We start from the raw sequence: 18,821 nt of genomic DNA on the forward strand, positions 1-18,821 counted from the left end.
AGTCTTCTTCAATCAGACGACAGTAGCCCATAGGCTTATAAGCCAGGCCAACTATCAACCGGCGGTATGTACACATTGTATAGCTCTATGTCGCCAGTACCGGACCTGACTGCTATCGCCATGCACTCCATGTTGGGGTCACTAGCGCTAGGCGCAGGTGAGATGGGTCTATACTGCACGGAATGGTGTATCACGAAGGCCAATCCCCCACCTCCATTCTTTAAATGATACTTACGTAGCACATTGTATTCGTGCGCATTGTAAGGCCAGAGCAAGATCGGAAAAGCATCCACTCCATGCACCGATTATACCTCACCAAAACCGATCGATGATAAACGCGGTTTTGGCAAACCGAACAGAATCAGGGTCCGAGGTTCTTTTCAATCCCGCCACGGACCAGAAGCGTGCGGAAAAGTCACTCCGCGATGTGCCTCTCCCATGACGAAAAAAGGACGAATATATACACTGGGACGGCAGCCCTTGCCAATGAAGACTCCACCGGGTCAATCCGGTGTCATTGGCGCGAGTGTAAAAGCTTAGACCTCTTAAAACCCATTGTTTCAAATTTCAGAGAAATTGGATACACATAAGATTTTTAGTGAGCCCAAAAAGTCATGCCGGATGATCGTCTTGTATGAATGCTATATCAAGATGAAATTCTTGGGCTTAGTTTGATGAGGGGGTATATTCTTCAAACTAAGCACTTCTTCAAAGTTTTAGTAATTATCTTCATTTTTTTTATGCCCACCACCTAGGACGTGGGGTATAATCGTTTAGTCATTCCGTTTGCAACACATCGAATTATCCATTTCCGACCTTTCAATGTATATATATTCTTGATTGTGGTAAAAAATTCTAAGACGACTTAACGATGTCTGTGTCTGTACGTCCGTCCGTCCGTCTGTAGCAAACAGCCTTCAAAAATTGAGATATTAAGCTGAAATTTGGCACAGGCCCGTAGTTTTTCTACTGCGCCTTCTTTCACTTTAAATGAAACAAAATTATCCTTTGAATATTTATTTTCGACAATTAAAGAGCTTTTAATGAATACCATGCTACAAAAATAGTATATGTATATCACTTGATTAACAGTACAACGATGTAAATGCCTTTATCTGAATCCCATATGATCTCTATTGGTCTATGAATGCGCTCGGAGGGTTTAGGGCCATTTAATTTTGGATGTTAGATATACTCCACTCCTAAAGTACTTTGTTTGAGCCCGATACTCTCATGATGTCCAATTATGAGTGTTTTCAGGGTCATTGGACCCTGAAAAAAATATCAACGTGGTGATCTTCTCTCAAATACTATTTATTTGAACCCCATATTGCCATTGGTTTAAGGGAAGTTTATGGCATGAGGAGTCTCCCATGCACTTAGCCCCAAAATTGGTTGTCAAATTCGTTTTCTATTCTCAAATATCTTTCATTTGAGCTATATATTGCCATGATCGGTAAACCAAATACGTGGTTCCACATTTGAATATAAGATCCGTATTCTACACCCAAATACCTTAATTTGAGCCCCATATTGCGATGGTCAGTAAATAAATGCTGTTTGTGGGGTGTTTTGGGGAAGCAGTATACCCCTAGAAAATTGGTGCCGAAAGTGGGTATCAATTCGCTGCTCTAAATCCCAATTCCTTTCATTTGATCCCCAGATTGACATGGTCGCTATATATGTCCCCAAAAACTTAGTCCAGAAAATATCCTGCAAATCCTGCAAATTCAAATTTACAAATTTTGCCCATAAACTGTTCCACTAAGGAACAGGGGCAAACTTCTCACATATCAATGAATGCAGTCCGATTCAAGTTCAAGCTCAATGATAAGGGGCCACCTTTTTATAGCCGAGTCCGAACGGCGTGCCACAGTGCGACACCTCTTTGAAGAGAAGTTTTACATGGCATAGTACCTCACAAATGTTGCCAGCATTAGGAGGGGAGAACCAACGCTGAAAATTTGTTCTGATGGTATCGCCAAGATTCGAAGCAAGGCGTTCAGCGTCATAGGCGAACATGCTAACCGCGCTACGGTTACCATGTTGCATTTTTGCTGCTGCCAATTACGGTTCGGTAGGGACACTATTTAAACAAAATTGTTTTCTCAACTGATCTTCCGAGGTAGGGTTTTTAATCCCATAAAAAGAGGATTAATTGCCCGATTTCGCTGAAACTTTGACTTGTATAAAGTTTCTCAATGCCTGAATCTAATATGATTCATATCATCCCATATCTTCTTATATTGGGTTGCCCAAAAAGTAATTGCGGATTTTTCATATAGTCGGCGTTGACAAATTTTTTCACAGCTTGTGACTCTGTAATTGCATTCTTTCTTCTGTCAGTTATCAGCTGTTACTTTTAGCTTGCTTAAGAAAAAAAGTGTAAAAAAAGTATATTTGATTAAAGTTCATTCTAATTTTTATTAAAAATGCATTTACTTTCTTTTAAAAAATCCGCAATTACTTTTTGGGCAACCCAATATATAAAAATCAATTTGTGTTTGTTTGTATGTTTGTGTCTTCCTTATAGACTCAGAAACGGCTGAACCGATTTTCTTGAAATTTTCACAGATGGTGCATAATGACCCCGTGGTGAAAATAGGGTACTACATTTTTTGATATCTGAAGGGGACGGACCCTCCCCCTTACCCTAATTTTCAGAAACGCCAGATCTCGGAGATGGGTGGTGCGATTTAAGCGAAATTTTGTGTGCTTTCATATAGTACCCTAAAAATAAAAATTTTGTATCCAAATTTCGGATGGGGTACCTAGGGGGGCCGCCCCACCCTAAAACTTACCAAACATATATTAAGACCAATCACGTCAATATGGGACTCAAATGAAAGGTATTTGCGACTAGAATACGAATCTGATATCCAAATGTGGGACCACGTTTTTGGGGGGTCCACCCCTTCCCCAAAACACCCCCCAAACTGGACTTATTTACTGACCATGGGAATATGGGGCTTCAATAAAAGGTATTTGAATGTAGAATACATATCTAATACCCAAATATGGGACCAAGTGTTTGGGGGCCGCCTCTCACTAAAAACATCCCCCAAAGGGGACAAATTTACGACCATAGCAATATGGGGCTCAAATGAAAGGTATTTGCGAGTAAAGCACGACTTTGATATCAATATTGGGGAAAAGTGTCTATGGGGTCACGCCACCCCCACAACACCACCCAAATAGGAAGTATTTACTGACCATTGCAATATGAGGCTCAAATAAGAGGGTTTTTAAAGTGGAACACGAATCCGATATATATTTTCAAGGGCAACTCACTGAGCGGCCGCCCCATCCCCCAAAGCACCCCCCAAGCCGGTCATGCTTGCCGACTATGGAAATGTGGGGCTCAAATTAAAGGTATGTGGGAGTAGACCACGTATCTGATATCAACATTAGGGGCCAACTGTATAGCGGACGTCCCACCACCATAACAACCCCCAAATAGGACGTATTTGCTCACCAAGAAAATTTGGGTCTTAAAGAGAGTGGAACTAAATATTCATAGTTTTTAGGGCCAATACCCCAAACCGGACATATTTGCTGACTTTTGCAATAAGGAGTTTAAATGAGATTAGAAAACGAATTTGATATCCAATTTTGAGGGCAATGGCAATATGGGGTTCAAATAAATGATATATAGATATATGGGAATAGAGCACGTTGCTGATATATTTTCCGGGATTAGTGTTTGGGGAACCACCCCAATCCCCAAAACACCCCTTAATCGGACATATTTACCGACCATATCAATGTGGAGCTTAAATGAAATGTATGGGGGGTGAGCAAGAATTGATACCCATTTTCGGGACCAATTTTCTGGGGGTTTACCCCTTTCCCAAAATACCCCACAAACAGAAATTTTTTAATGGCCATCGCAATATGGGGCTCAAATAAAGGTATTTGGGATTATACGAATTGGATAACCAAATGTAGGACCATATAATTAGGGCATCACCCCTTTCCCAGAACACCCCCAAAGGGAAAAAATTGTTCGACCATGCCAATATGTGGCTCAAATGAAAGGTATTTGAGATTAGAAAACGAATTTGATAACCTATTTTGGGGCCATGTGTTTGGGGGACGCCTCATCCTGTAAACTCCTCTTAAGCCAATGACAATATGGGGTTTAAATAAATGGTATTTGAGAGAAGAGCACGATGCTGATATTTTTTTAGGGCCAAGTATCTGGGGGACCACCTCTCCCCCGAAAACACCACTTAATCAGACATCATGAGAATTAAGAATGAAGTACACCTTACATCCAAATTTCAATTCGTAGATCAATAAAGATCGTATGGGATTCAGATAAAGGCACTTACATTGTTAAACTCTTAGTCAAGCTAGCATGGAAAATAAATATTCCAAGGAAACTTTTGTTCCATATAAAGTAAAAGAAGGCGCAGCGGAGCGGGCCCAGGTCAGCTAGTTTGGATATAAATATGGACATAGGTGTTGGGTGTTTAGAGTTCGGTACGGTCAAACCTTAGGCGTTTTAACATGTTAAAGACTGTATCGTGATTATAACAGCCAGACTGATAGACATGCCGTTGATATGCCCTGATATAGTTAATGCATTTCTTCGTGTTTGCTACATTTTATTTAAATTTTCTCGCTCTTCTTTTTTTCTTATCAAAATTTTAAGCATAGATTTTAATTAAAAATATTTTTTTCTTTTAAGGTATCTGCATCTGCATCACCACTTACTTCTTTGTCACCACATATCTTAAGGTAAGAGTCTCTTAATTTCTTGCTGCAATCATTGCAGTACACTAATTTAATAAGCATTTTTTGCAAAGATTTTGCTTTGCATTTGACTTTGAATTCAATTATATTTGTCGATCCATTGGCATTCAGCACACCAGTCAGAGCAAACGCATAGTTTGAGACGTATGCGGTACAATGCTAGAACACAAACTTCCCCTAGCAAGTATCTCTAGGGGTTTCTTATTAAATTTTCCATTAGCACTTGGCTGAAATGTGGTTTGATGGCGTGGTGTGCTTTTTTGCTGCTCTTACTTCTTCCCAACGAAATGCCAGGTTTGTGGTATTCCTTTGCAAAGGCACTCTCCTTAGCGTCGTCCCGTGCATGGTGGTGGCTAGCGTCCTTTGTGTCGAAGAATTTTTTCTTTGTAATAATTTTTGTTTTTCATTTTTTTACCGTGTTGTTCCCCTTACCCCATATGTCTGCATGCACTTTCACGTTGATTTTCGTAATTCTAGAATTTCAGTTGCCTTTGAGTTTATAGCTCGAAGGGAAAAAAATCTTTTCAATTACTATTTGTCCAGATTGCTGTGCTGCTTCCTTAGTGTTTATGTCGCCAGCCTTCATTATGGGCTCCCTAAGCTCAAATTAAGTTTTTTGTTTTGTTTTTGCTATTTGGTGGCCATTCACCATACCCTTGAAAAGTGCTACAAAATATGCTAGAAATAATTGTCTTTTATCTTTTCAACTATATTTCATTTGTTCAGCTAATAAGCTATGCTAGGTTTTTTTGTGAAAGCAAATTACCGAAGACATGGGCATATAAGTACCCTTAGACAAAAAACTTGCGTGGAAAGATTTGCTAACTAAAGGGTTTTCCAATAGGGACTTGAAAACTTTGAATTTTATTTGTGAATGCACTCTTACACTAATCATGGAATTGTCAATGCCAATTTATTCAGTAAACCCAACTTTGTCATTATGGTAAAGTACACGAACCTAACCCTAACCCAACCTTCTAACGAAATTCGGAGTCGATGACCACTGCTTTAGGAGCAAATTTTGCCAATGAACACTAAGGAACGGGGGCAAACATCTCACATATCAATGAGTGCAGTCCAATTCAAGTTTTAAACTCAATGATAAGGGGCCTGCTTTTTATAGACGAGTCCGAACGGCGTGCCGCAGTGCGACACCTCTTTCAAGAGAAGTCTTACATGGCATAGTACCTCACAAATGTTGCCAGCATTAGGAGGGGAAAACCACCGTTGACAATTTTTTCTGATGGTCTCGCCAGGCGTTTAGCGTCATAGGCGGATATGCTAACCTCTGCGCTACGGTGGCCTGCTTTAGGAGTTTTAACTCAAATTTCTGGTCGTAATTATTTTTGGTTTAATGTAATTCTTAATTCTTTTTGGTCAATAAGCGAATTATGCGTTATTGGTCAGGTGAAAATCATGTACTGTGATCACATGTGCTTCGCGAATCAACACTTCATCCACAAAAAATAACTGTTTGGTGCGGTTTGCATGCCGGCGGCGTCATTGGGTCGTACTTCATCTTCGATGATGCCAATTGTCATCATGGAGAACGCTACCGCACCTGCTCAATTTTTCTTCTTGTTTTGAATTGAAAGATATGGACCTGGACAATATTTACAATCGATTTTTTGAAGAGTAAGTTTGATGAGCATGCTATCTCAAGAAATGGCCCAGTCGATTGGTCGCCTCGTTCGTGCGATTTGACCCCACTAAACTACTTCTTTGGGACTACCTCAAGTCATTGCCATTAAGCCGACGACGCACAGTGTTGCCTCTTAGTGTATTTGTTGTACAAAAATAGTAAGAGTTAGGTTAGGTTAGGTTGAAAAGAGGGTGCAGATATTAATCCGCCTCATGCCACTATGGGCATACACCTAAGCCAGTAATCGGCTTGTTGTGCTCTCTAAAAACTATAAAAAAAAACCTCTAAAAAGAAAATTCTAAGTTAGGAATTCCATGCTGCTTGCAAAATCCTTAATTGTTTTCAATACCACTTCTTACTTCCTTTCAGTAATAGCCTCGCCTTCTCACAATCTGGATCCCCCCATAGGATTTTCGCCGTCCCCATTCCCTTAACTCGGTCTGCGTCGACCCGAAAGGTTTCGGGTTAACCAAGTTTATTGACGGCCTTCACCGCCAAATCGTCTGCCCTTTCATTTCCCCTTACTCCGTTATGGCCCGTCACCCGAACCTAAGTACCGGTATCTGTTGGACGCGAAAGCCGGGCAATGACAAAGGAAATGCTCTAACGTCTCATCATATTCCCCTCATGCCCTACACATTCTATCACTTGCCGCACCGATTTTACATAAGTGAGCTCGTTGTCCTATGTGTCCCGTTATGATACCAATAGCTAAACAGACCTCCTTCTCGCTTCCTTTCAGTAATAGCCTCGTCTTCTCACGATCTGGATCCCCCGATAGGATTTTCGCCGTCCTATCGACCATTTCGCTGTTCGTCGCATTCGTCGCCCATTCCCTTAATTCGGACTGCGTCGACCCGAAAGGCTTCGGGTTAACCAAGTTTATTGACGGCAGTCCTCTGGCCTTCACCGCCAAATCGTCTGCCCTTTCATTTCCCCCTACTCCGTTATGGCCCGGCACCCAAACGATGCGGATTTTTCCCTTTCTCAGAGAAGGCGTTAATCTCCATCTTACAATGCAAAACTGTTCCTGACTTTACCGTCCTGGTGGTTATTGCCCTTATGGCAATTTTACTGTCGGTAAAGATGTTCACACTCGACGTCTTCGCGTTAGCAACACACCACTTCACACATTCCGTGATCGCCCAGATATCCGCCTGCAGGACCGTCTTATGGTCAGGCAGTCCAAAACAGATCTCAGTCCCTGGGTTCTCAATGTAAACCCCCAGGCCTACTCTGTCCTCTAGCTTTGATCCATCCATGTAATATGATCTTCCAGATGGCAATACTAGGGTTCCGTCCAAGACAGTGCCGATGGCAGCAGTGGCTCGCACTCGACTTCAAGGTTCATCTCAGGTATCCGATCGGAAACCTCTTCCCTTCCTTCCAGGTTTCCTATCGTCGCCTCGATTATACCGTGATGGTATGAGCTGCTCCCATCCTCAATCCATTCTCCCACCGCCTTAAGTCTCATAGCCGCAGTGGCTGCCTCACACTTAATCTGAATGTCAATGGGTCGGATATCTAGAATAGTCTCCGGTGCCCTAGAGGGCGTGTTTCTCATCGCTCCGTTTATGCCAAGACAACATGTTCTCTGAACCTGTTGTGTGGTCCTTATGTTGCACTTTTTCTCTGTACCAGTCCACGAAACTACTGAGGCGTAAGTAAGTATTGGTCTAATCATGCTCCTGTAGAGCCATTGGAATATTCTAGGATTCAGGCCCCATTACAAGCCTACGGCCCGTATACATAGTATCCAACACCTGTGAGCCTTCTCAGTACGCTCCTGAAAGTGACACTCCCAATTCAGTTTCCTGTCCAAGATCACACCAAAGTATTTGACCTTGTCAGATATCGAAATCGTCTTATTGAGGAAACGTGGTGCGTTAATTTGGCCAACCTTCGTCTTCCTCGTGAACAGGCATATTTCATATTTCTTTGGGTTAACAATGAGACCTCTGGGTCTAGCCCAGTCATATGCCATATGCAAGACCCTTTGGCCCTTCTGCATAGCTCGTTCGGATCCTTACCTTTAGAAGTATTATAACATCGTCTGCGTAGCAGACGGGTTCAAATCCGTCCTCAGTCAGCATTCGTAAAAGGTCATTTATGGTGGTCACCCATAGGAGTGGCGGTAAAATGCCCCCCGCTGTGGTGTGCCCAGTGCCACTTTCTCCCTTATATTTATGCCATTGGACACACAATTTATCCACCTGTTCCGTAGCATATGGCTTATCCAGTCTCTAAGGACCGGGTCCACCCGGTACTGATCCAAGGATTGGATCACTGTATCGGTCCGCACATTGTTAAAAGCCCCCTCGATGTCAGTACCGCCAGTGTTTACGTTTTGGCATCGAAGGATTCTTCTATTTTATGCACAACCTCGTGCTGGACAGTCTCCACCGACCTTCCCTTGACTTAGGCATGCTGTTTGTATTTAAGCAGTTCGCTGGATGTCATACTCTTTATCATGGTGTCACAGCTTCAACGGCTAAAGCTAGAATCATGAAATTTTGCACGAATGTTGATCTTGGCTCAGGCACGGGACAAGGCTGGGTTTGGTGATATTCGTACGTTTAGGTAGTAAAAGTACCAAAAAGTACGGAATGGTACATATTTGCCCAACGCGAACGAAAAGGGCTAGAATTATGTTCTTGGGCTCAAATTAAAGAGCGTCTCGAAAAAAGAAGTTATGGTGAAAAAATTTCGGAAAATCGTACCGGAAGTGGGAAAAATAGTACCTTTAGTACCGCAATTGGTATTATTTGGTCTTTCTTTCTAGAGCTCTGAATTTTGGAACTTAGGTACACTTGGCAACCTTAATTGAGTGACAATAAGAATTGTTGTACATTTAGATACTAAAAGAAGTACCAAAAGGTTACGAAATGGGTGAACTTTGTACAAGAGCGGATGAATAGACGTAGAATTTTGAAATTTGACTTAAAAGACATCTGGTGCAAAAGTATGAGCGTGAAAGGAAAAAAATGGCAAAATAGTGCGGGTAAAGGGAGAAAACGTACATTTAGTAACAAAATTGGCACCATTTGGTACTTTCTTCGAAAGATGGAGCTACAGGTCTGAAATTTGGCATGTAGGTACAACTATAAAAAATATGATGGGTGACTATTAGTTTTTTACAATTCTTACATGTTTGTACCAATATTGGTACCATTTGGTACTTTCTGTGCAGATGGAGCTAGAAGTCTAAAATTTGGCATGTAGATAAAACCTAAAAAATAAACGACGGGCGACTAAGTGCTGTTTTTAACAATTCGAACATTTTGGTCCCAATATTGGTACTATTTGGCACTTTCTTTATAGTTGGAGCTAGAGGTCCGAAATTTGGCATGTAGGTACAACTAGGAAATAAATAATGGATGACGAAATGAGCTATTTAAATGTCGTACATTTTGGTATCAAAATTGGTATCGTTTTGTACTTTCTGTTCAGATGGAGCTTGAAGTGTGAAATTTCGCAATGTAGGTACAACTAAGAAATATATGATGGGTGACTAAATATTCTTTTAAAAATTGGTGCATTTTGGTACCATTTGGTACTTTTTGTTGAGAATGAGCTAGAGGTCTGAAATGTGCCATGTCGGTACAACATAGAGACATATGATGGGTGGGTAAGTGATCTATTCACCATTCGCAGATTTTGGTATCAAAATTGGTACCATTTGGTACTTTCATTGGAGATGGAACTAATGGTCTGAAATTTGGCATTTAGCTACAACTAAGAAATATATGATTAGTGATTAAATGGTCTATTAACAAGTAAACGCGTGCTAAGTTCAGCCAGGCCGAATCTTGGCCACCACCACCATGGATTCTCTCGATCATCCTTTTTCGGTTCCTAGAAGCTTTAATATTTGCTGGTTTGACAGAAGTTTGGTACGAATAATAAAATTATGCCCTACAACTTAATTTATTTTGTATACATTTTTTAGCTGAATCCATGGTGGTGGGTTCCCAACATTCGGCCCGGGCGAACTTTGCACGCTTTTACTTGTTTATAATTTTATCTACCCACTCCCTGAAATTATTATTTTTTGTTGCTTTCGTTGCAAGATGCAAAAGGAATGGTTGTATTATAAAAAAGAATTAAAAAAGTGTTTTAAGAAAATCACATCAACTCAGGCTGAAAGCAGACTTTTGGCCAGCTAATGGCGTTGGCCATGTTACAGCAGTCACAGTTAATTACCAACAATCAAAAGCCATTTTGTAGGTGGACATGTCTGGTCGTTTTCTCTACGGTCATTTTGCAGCAATTTGCAAAGGTTGAGAGAGTTAATCAAAGGCAGCAAAAATGAAAAAAGAAAACCAAAGCATCACTTCATAGAGGAAAAGAAAAAAATGCTGTGTCCTTTTTTAGCTAAGGGCAGGATGAGAAGAAAACCAGTTAAAGTATAAAGGATACAAAAGGCAACACCAACTGTGAGAGAGGGAAAACCCTCCGACGACACCTATTGTGACTTGTATAGAGAAAAGGTGCAAATTGCCCCCTAATTAACAATTGAAAACCCTCGACTTATAATCGACATGATTGATCCAATCAAAACACTTCAAAACAAACAAAGCCTTGTTCTAGGGATCAAAATCAATAATTTCAATTTCACCAATGAGGGGTAGAATCGTTCAAACAAAAACAAAAAAAAAACTATTGATAAATGCCTATGTTAACAATAATCCTCCAATATCGACCACAAATGATCAACGACATCATTAAGGATCCGCAGGATTGATTATTTTGTGGAATTTTGTTTTTCTATTATCCTGGCAGAGAATCTGTTGCTTAACCCCAGGCCTAGAGCAGTTCTACTACCCTCATGAGGGTTAGCAATGAATACTCCATAGTCATGCTTGCCATCAAGAGGGGTGTTTGACTCTCGTAGTCACTTTTTTGTGAGGCCTGGGTTTTTTTGGGGGTAGGCTGATTTTCATTATTGGAAAAAGGACGATCGTTGTTCTTTTTGAGAGCAGACTCTTTGACAAATGATTATTAAACAGTTTGTTATTCAATTGAGTCCCTTTTGTACATCAATAATGGGCGCAAAAAAGCTAATAGGCTTTTCGCACTTCAGCGGCTCTTAGACTTTTACAATGATGCTGCTGTTTTTTTTTTTTTCATTTTTGCCTTATTAATCTTTTTGTGTAAGGTTCAATTAAGATGTCAGTCGTGTTTTTTTTATTTTGTTAATCCCTACATGTAGTCTGCCATGTCCATAATTTGTCAACAAACTAAAGAGAAGATTGATGGTTGATGGGCTGGTGTAAGTGATAGTGACGTTTTGTGGTCTTGTTTATAGGGCTATGGAGGAGTGACAGAAAAATTGCAGCTGATTTGATTTGTTTAAATTAACGAAGCGGTAAACCACTGCATACATTCTTAATTTTTCATTTGTTTTTCTTACCCAGCACCACGAAAAGGAGGGTTTCCTTTGTGGAGGGCTTAGAGGTGTTGTTAATCATTTCGTTAACATTTGAATTTTAATGTATAGTTGTCCCGAAATTTAGTTGTAATCCATTAATGATGAATGGATAGAAAAATATTTAAGAATAGTCTTAGCAAAGTTCTAGCTCGAGGTATGAAATTTCAAATGGATGATAAATAGCTTGTCGAAAGTCGACAATTTTTTATATCCAATCAAGTAAGAACGGGCTAAAGTCGGGAGCAAAATTTGCAATTTGCAATGTCGGTCGAAGCCGACCTTTGCTACCCTACACCACATTGGATATGCAGGCAAAGTCGTTGAATTAAAAATTTGCTTAAATTTGATTTTCGGAGAAGATCGATTGATAAAGCAAAGGCTTTAAAAGTGAAAATCGGGAGATGCATATAGAAGGGGGCTATATTTAAAACTCGACAAACTTCTATGAAATTCATCAGTCTTCAGAAGAGTTATAAGAGAAACCTTCCTGCCAAATTTTGGGAAGGTCTTTTAACAAATTACTAAATTTTTGAGTATATTAATCGGACGAACACATAAATAGGAGCTATATCTAAACTGAACCGATTTCTGTGAAATTCACCAATAATAGCGAGGCTCATAAAAGAACCCCTCATGCAAAATTTCGTGAGAATCGGCTTAACGATATAATTGCAATTTAAGTTCAAATCGGACGAACATATATATGGGAACTATATCTAAATCTGAACTGATTTGTATGAAGTTCACCATAATGTCGAGACATATAAAAAAAACCCCTAGTGCAAAATTTCGTGTGAATCGGTTTACAAATGACGATATAATTGCAATTTTAGTCCAAATAAGATGAAAATATATATGGGAGCTATATCTAAATCTGAACCGATTTCTGTGAAATTCAACAATAATGGCGAGGCCTACAAAAGAATCGGTTAGCAAATGACCAAATGAATTCAATTCTAGTCCAAATCGAACGAATATATATATGGGAGCTATATCTAAATCTGGGCCGATTTTCATGACATTCACCAATAATATCTAGACTTATAAGAGAACCCTTCGTGCAAAATTTTTGTGAGAATCGGTTTACAAATAACGTTATAATTGCAATTTAGGTCCAAATCGGACGAACATATATATGGGAGCTATATCTAAATCTGAGCCGATTTCTATAAAATCCACCAGTGATGTCTAAACTTATAAGAGAACCCTTCGTGCAAAATTTCGTAAGAATCGGTTTACAAATAACGTTACAATTGCAATTTAAGTCCAAATCGGACGAAAATATATATGGGAGCTATATGTAAATCTAAGCCGATTTCTATGAAATTCACCAATAATGTCTAAACTTATAAGAGAACCGTTCGTGCAAAATTTCGTGAGAATCGGTTTACAAATAATGATATAATTCAAATTTTAGTCCAAATGGGACCAACATATATATGGGAGCTATATCTAAATCTAAGCGGATTTCTATAAAATTCACCAATAATATTTAGATTTATAAGAGAACCCTTCGTGCAAAATTTTTGTGAGAATCGGTTTACAAATAACGTTATAATTGCAATTTAGGTCAAAATTGGACGAACATATATATGGGAGCTATATCTAAATCTGAGCCGATTTCTATGAAATTCACCAGTAATGTCTAAACTTATAAGAGAACCCTTCGTGCAAAATTTCGTAAAAATCGGTTTACAAATAACGTAACAATTGCAATTTAAGTCCAAATCGGACGAAAATATATATGGGAGCTATATCTAAATCGAAGCCGATTTCTATGAAATTCACCAATAATGTCTAAACTTATAAGAGAACCGTTCGTGCAAAATTTCGTGAGAATCGGTTTACAAATAACGATATAATTCAAATTTAAGTCCAAATCGGACGAAAATATATATGGGAGCTATATCTAAATCTAATCCGATTTCTATGAAATTCACCAATAATATTTAGATTTATAAGAGAACCCTTCGTTCAAAATTTCGTGAGAATCGGTTAACAAATAACGTTATAAATGCAATTTAGGTCCAAATCGGACGAACATATATATGGGAGCTATATCTAAATCTTAAGATTTATAAAAGAACCCTTCGTGCAAAATTTCGTGAGAATCGGTTAACAAATAACGTTATAAATGCAATTTAGGTCCAAATCGGACGAACATATATATGGGAGCTATATCTCAATCTGAGCCGATTTCTATAAAATTCATCAATAATGTCGAGATTTATAAGAGAATCCGCCAAAATTTTGTGAGATTCGCTTTACAAATAACGATATAATTGCAAATTTAGGCCAAATCGGACCAACATATATATGGGAGCTATATCTAAATCTGGGTCGATTTCTATGAAATTCACCAAAATTATTTAGACTTATAAGAAAACTCTTAGTACAAAATTTTGTGAGAATCGGTTTACAAATGACGATGTAATTGAAGTTTTAGTCCAAATCGGACAAGCATATATATGGGAACTATATCCAAGTCTGAACCGATTTGTTTCATATTCAATAGGCTTCGTCTCTAGGCGCCCAAGAAAACGCTTGTGTCAAATTTGAAGACGATCGGATGCAATTTGCATACAATTAATATGGATGTACTACAATAGTGGTGTAGGGTATTAAAGAGGTACCAAATAATTTTTTCAAAATACATACGAGTGAAAATCCTGAAAATCGTTTTAGTCTTTCTTAAAAAAAATTATTTAAAAAAAAAAAATTAAAAAAAAAAATTAATAAGTCAATATAAATGTTCTGAAAAATGAATATTTGAAATTTCTCTTCATCGACACCTTTGTCAAATTGATTAAGGTGCTCTACACACCAAACGACTATAGAGTACGATGTAGGGCACGCTTTAGCGCAGTAAGTGAGAGGAAAACCTTTCTTTCTACTATTCCGATACAAACTAATCATCAATGCAAAGAACAACAAATTTTTTTTTCAAATTTAAAAAAAAAAAAAAAATCTTGGGAACCCACAACCATGGTTACTGCAAAAAATTTATGCTAAATAAATTTAGCTGAAGGGCGTTATATAATTCTACTTAAAAAAACTTCTAGGAACCGAATAAAGATGATCGAGAGACCGGTTTACATGTGAGCTATATAAGGTTATAGACTGGTATGGACAGTATTTGGCAGAGTTGTTGGAAGTCGTAACAGAATACCACATACAAAGTTTCAGCCAAATCGGACAAAAATTGCGGCTTGTAAGGACTCAAGAAATCAAATCGGGAGACTGGTTTATATGAGAGCTATATCAAGTTATAGACCGATTTGGACGGTAGTTGAAACAGCTATTGGAAGTCATAGTGAAACCCCACGTGCAAAATTGTAGCCAAATCAGACAAAAATTACGGTTTGTAAGGGCTGAAGAAGTCAAATCGGGAGATCGGTTTATATGGGAGCTATATCAAGTTATATGCCGATTTGGACCGTACTTAGGACAGTTGTTGAAAGTTATAACAGATCACTACGTGCAAAACGTCAGCCAAATCGGGCGAAAATTGCGGCTTTCAGGGGCGCAAGAAGTCAAATCGGGAGATCGGTTTATATGGGAGATATATCTTAATCTGAACCGATATGGCCCATTTGCAATCCCTAACGACCTACTTCAATATAAGGTACCTGTGCAAAATCACAAGCGGCTAGCTCTACGCGGTCGACCGCTTTCGTGATTTCGACAGACGGATGGACATGGCTAGATCCATTCAGAATGACGAGACGATCAAGAATATATATACTCTTTGGGGTCTTAGACGAATTTTTCGAGGTGTTACAAACGGAATGACTAGATTAGTATACCCCCATCTTATGTTAATGGGTATAAAGAGTTTTATTTTAATTTTTTTAAAAAATGTTTAAAGCAATTTAAGTCTCTTCTTCCACGACGTCCTCACAGCTTCTCAATAAATTGTTACTTCCAATCTTGTGTCGGCATGTGTTCCAATCAGACAGTGACCTGTCATGAAGGACACAATAACTGAGACGTCTGTTCTAGGCAGCGACAGCAAAGCGATAGACCAGTAGACCTAGTCTAGAACAGGCCAAATAATTTTGGAATGATCACAACCCTCCCTCTGTGACCTATCATCCGTTGTCCTTCGGGTCTGATCCAGAAGACTCTGCTTCATGTCGCATGCGAACTGATTTCAGTTCCACGGCATACGAAAAGATTCCAGTTCTATTGCACTGATAAAAACAATTTTGAAAAACAACAACTTTTGTCTAAAAAACGACGATGAAATTTGTTAATTTTCCTGCAACAATTTATTTTGAATATAAACGACCGAAAATACAAGTTGTTGTTGAAAGAAACTCTTTGCAAGCCAACATATAGTAACAACAACAATACAAGACAAACTAGTAAAAAGGCGTTAAGATCAGCCGGGCAGAACCTTGGATACCCACCACCTCGGCTATATATGTAAACCACCTTTCGTCATAAGCCGATGAAAAATGCATAGTTTATGCCCCCATAGCATCTATATCTAAATATGATCCGATTTGGAGCAAATTTGATACGGATATTGAGTGGTCTAATAAGTACAAGTCATTGTTAAATTTTGTAGAAAAAAATAATGGTCTTTTTGGTACCCATATCCAAATATAGACCGATGTGAAGCATATACGACGGGGATTTCGAAAAACCTAACATAAAAAGGGCCTAACACAACGCACTGTACCAAATTTTGGCGAAATCGGACAATAAATGCGTCTTTATGGGTCCAAGACATTAAATCGAGAGATCGGTCTATATGGCAGCTTTTTCCAAATCTGGACAGATCTGGGCCAAATTAAAGAAGGATGTCGAAGGTCCTTACACAACTCTGACCAAAATTGCGGCAACACAGGACAATCAATGCGCCTTTTATGGACCCAAAGCCTTAAATCGAGTGATCGGTTTATATGGCAGCTATATTCAAATCTGGACCGATCTGATTTCCAATCGGGGACCAAATTGAAGAAGGATCTCGAAGGGCTTAACAAAACTCAATCGGACAATAAATGCGCCTTTTATGGGTCCAAGATGGTAGATATGTCAGCTATATCCAAATCTGAACCGATCTAGGCCAAATTAAAGAAATATGTCAAGGGGCTTTGCACAACTCACCGCCTCAAATTTCGGCGACATCGGACAATACATGCGCCTTTTATGGGCCCAAAACCTCAAATCGAGAGATCGGTCTATATGTTGTTGTTGTAGTAGCAGTGTGTGGTACACTGAGGTCTATATGGCAGCTATATGTAAATCTGGACCAATCTGGGCGAAATTGAAGAAGAATGTCGAAGGCCCTAACACAACTCACTGTCCCAAATTTCGGCAACATAGGACAATCAATGCGCCTTTTAAGGGCGCAAGACTTTAAATCGAGAGATCGGTCTATATGATAGCTATATCCAAATCTGAACCGATTTAAGCCAAGTTGCCGAAGGATGTCAAGGGGCCCAACATAACTCACTGTCCCAAATTTCGGCGACATCGGACAATAAATGAGCCTATTATGGGTCCAAAACTTTAAATAGAGAGATCGGTCTATTTAGAAGCTATATCCAAATCTAAACCGATCTGAGCCAAATTGAAGGAGGATGTCGAAGGACCTAACACAAGTGATTGTCCCAAATTTTGTCAAATTCGCCTTTTATTTGCCCAAGACGTTATTTGCCCTGAAATCGTGAGATCGGTCTATATGACAGCTATATCTAACTATGGTCTGTTCTGAACCATATTTCGGTCGGATGTCGGGAAGTTCTAAAGCAACTCACTGTTTCAAATTTCAGCGAAATCAGGTTTATTACCTGACCCTTAAGCGGGAGATCGATATATATGATAGCTATATCTGAATAAGGTCTGATCTGAACTATATTTAGGTCGGATGTCGGAAGACTTGAAACAACTCTCTGTTTCAAATTTCGGCGAAATCGGGTAATAAATAAAGCTTTTATGGACTTGAAACACTTTATCGACAGATCGGTCTAGATAGCAGCTATATCCAAATATGCTCCAATATGGCTCGTTCAAGAACTTAACCTGCGTGCAGCAAAAAGACGTATCTGTGCTAAATTTCAGCTCAATATCTCAATTTTTGAAGGCTGTAGAGTGATTACAACAAACGGACGGATAGACACACGAACATCGTTAAATCGTCTTAGAATTTTACGACGATCCGATTTATATATACTTGTAGGGTCGGAAATGGATGGATATTTCGATATGTTGCAAACGGAATCTTATATATAAAAATTAATTTGTGTTTGTTTGTTTGTTTTCGTGTTCCATATAGACTCAGAAACGGCTGAACCGATTTTCATGAAATTTTCACAGATGGTGCATAATGATCCCGTGGTGAAAATCGGATACTAAATTTGTTGATATCTGAAGGGGGAGCGGAACCTCCCGCTTACCCTTATTTTTAGAAACGCCAGATCTTGGAGATGGGTGGTGCGATTTAAGCGAAATTTTGTGTGCCCTCTTATAGTAACCCACAAATAAAAATTTGGTATCCAAATTTCGGATGGGGTACCTAGGGGGACCACCCAACCCCAAAACCTATCAAATATATATATACACCAATCACAATAATATGGGACTCAAATGAAAGGTATTTAAGATTAGAAAACGTATCTGATATCCAATTATCGGACCAACTGTTTGGGGGACCACCCCAAGCCCGAAAACACCCCTAAATCGGACATATTTACCGTGGCAATATGGGACTTAATGAAAGGTATTTGCGAGTAAAATACGAATCTGATATCCAAATTTGGGACAAAGTTTCTGGGGGTCCTCCCTTCCCCAAAACACCCCCCAAACAGGACTTATTTATTGACCATGGCAATATGGGGCTTCAATAAAAGGTATTTGAATGTAGAATACGAATCTGATATCCAAATGTGGGACCAAGTGTTTGGGGGGAGAGAACATACCCCAAAGAAGACAAGTTTACGACCATAGCAATATGGGGCTCAAATGAAAGGTCTTTGGAAG

General features: G+C 39.2%; 1 long non-coding RNA gene across 1 annotated transcript in view; it reads left to right on the forward strand.

Annotated features, from left to right (window-relative positions):
• Positions 1–18,821, forward strand: part of LOC106086584 (uncharacterized) — a 144,148-nt gene that overhangs the window by 60,959 nt on the left and 64,368 nt on the right. The window contains exon 2 of the long non-coding RNA XR_001221149.2: positions 4,694–4,743. This is a non-coding gene — a long non-coding RNA (uncharacterized LOC106086584). The remainder of the gene's footprint in view (positions 1–4,693; positions 4,744–18,821) is intronic.

The sequence above is a fragment of the Stomoxys calcitrans genome, chromosome 1 (assembly GCF_963082655.1).
Source record: "Stomoxys calcitrans chromosome 1, idStoCalc2.1, whole genome shotgun sequence".
In the NCBI taxonomy this organism is placed as follows: Eukaryota; Metazoa; Arthropoda; class Insecta; order Diptera; family Muscidae; genus Stomoxys; species Stomoxys calcitrans.